The following is a 1,858-nucleotide window of genomic DNA, read 5'->3' as shown; positions in this document are numbered from 1 at the left end:
ACAACAACAACAACAAAAACACCTATTTGGGCAACCAAAATATATATAGAAATCCAACTATATGCTTCCTACAAAAGACTCACTTTAGCTTTAAGGAGATTGAAAGTGAAGGGAGAAGTGAAAATTTTCCACACCAGTGTTAACAAAAAGAAAGCAGGACATATACATGCATCAGACAGACTAAAGTAAATCAACAACTGTAACAAGAGACAAAGAAGTCATTCTATAACAGCACAATGGTCAATTCATTAAGAGAATATGTCAACTGTAAGTAAGCATGTACCCAGCATTGGTGCATCTTTGGGGAGAAATATCCAGCAATACAAAAGTATTAAAATACAATGCCCCATATTGAACAGTAGATGTATAATGGAGACAGACAACAAAGAATTGGTGGAGTTGAATACCACCACAGACCAAATGGACATAACAGATCAATACAGAAGATTCTATTCAGTGTTAGCAAAATATATGTTCTTCTTAACTATACATGAAAAAGGCTTCACAATATCAGTATCAAAAATTTATGGCGCTGCGGCCGGCTGCTCGCCTTCCTGCTGCAGGTGTACGCGCCGCTGCCGGCCGCGCCGATGCCTTCCACCGCTGCCTCTTCCTCTTCTGCTGCCGCGAGCCGCCTTGTTGCGCCGGCCTACGAGTTTTTAGGAATCAGCTACCCAGGAAAAATGAGTTTTACTCCAATGAGCCACCATCTGAGAACCCTTCCCCAGAAACAGAATCTGTGTGTCTCCAACTTAAGTCGGGCGCTCCTCTCTGCAGGGTTTGTGGCTGTTTAGGCCCTAAAACGTGTTCCAGATGCCACCAAGCACACTATTGCAGTAAGGAGCATCAGACGCTAGATTGGAGGTTGGGGCACAAGCAGGCTTGTACCCAAGATCATTTGGACCATACAGTTCCAGACCACAAGTTCCTTTTTCCTGAATTCGAAATTGTCATAGAAACAGAGGAGGAGATTGTGCCTGAAGTTGTGGAAAAGGAAGAAGACTTTGAGATCACAGGAAGCATGGAGGAAGCTCTTGAGGAAGAACTGGATTCCATGGCAAAGCATGAATCTAGGGAAGATAACATTTTCCAGAAGTTCAAAGCTCAGATAGCCCTTGAACCAGAGCAGGTCATGCCACAGCTCCTGAACCACCTCAAGGCAGACAGACTGGGCAAGAGTGTTGACTGGGGCACCCTGGCTGTCTTCACCTGCGCCGAGAACTGTAGCTTGGGCACTGGCTACACAGAGGAATTTGTATGGAAGCAGGATGTAACAGATATACCTTAAAGACATCTTCAAGCCCTAAAAAAGGTTACTAACATCTTACAGCCTTGCAATTCCATCTCTGATTTTATCCCTAAGAAAGTAACTGTACCAGAGATGGAGGAACAAAGATGTGGCTTGGGGCCTTGTTTAGTGTTAAATATTTCTAAAACAATGTCCAGTAATGGAATTACGTGAATTTGGGTACATCCAAGTGAAAGGTTATTAATGATACACACTTAACACGGACACCAAATGAGCGGGAGGTCTAAATTAACACCAAGCCACCATTATATCATGGTATGTGTTTTTGTAAAAATATTTATACATGTATATGTACAAAAATATAAATTTGAATATAAATATAAAGCTGCACACCAACAAAAAAAAATTTATGAAGGTTGAAATTATATCAAGTATTTTTCAAACGAGAAGAGTATGAAACTATAAACCAAAAAAGAATAAATTTAAATAATTAAAAAATATAATTAAGCAACACACTACTGATAAACCAGTAAGTCAAGAAAAAAGTCAAAAGTAAAATAAAACACTCTTCTGTGACAAATCAAATTGGAAACATGACCTACCTGTATT

At 40.1% G+C, this 1,858-nt stretch overlaps 1 pseudogene; it reads left to right on the top strand.

The window, feature by feature from the left end:
• The first annotated feature begins 236 nt into the window (after window positions 1-236).
• On the top strand, window positions 237-1,543 carry LOC113187947 (programmed cell death protein 2 pseudogene; annotated as a pseudogene).
• Window positions 1,544-1,858: the final 315 nt, after the last annotated feature.

Source organism: Urocitellus parryii, chromosome 12 (assembly GCF_045843805.1).
Source record: "Urocitellus parryii isolate mUroPar1 chromosome 12, mUroPar1.hap1, whole genome shotgun sequence".
Classification (NCBI taxonomy): domain Eukaryota; kingdom Metazoa; phylum Chordata; class Mammalia; order Rodentia; family Sciuridae; genus Urocitellus; species Urocitellus parryii.
Note: the sequence above shows the minus strand (reverse complement) of the source record. Positions and strands in the feature narration are given on the sequence as shown.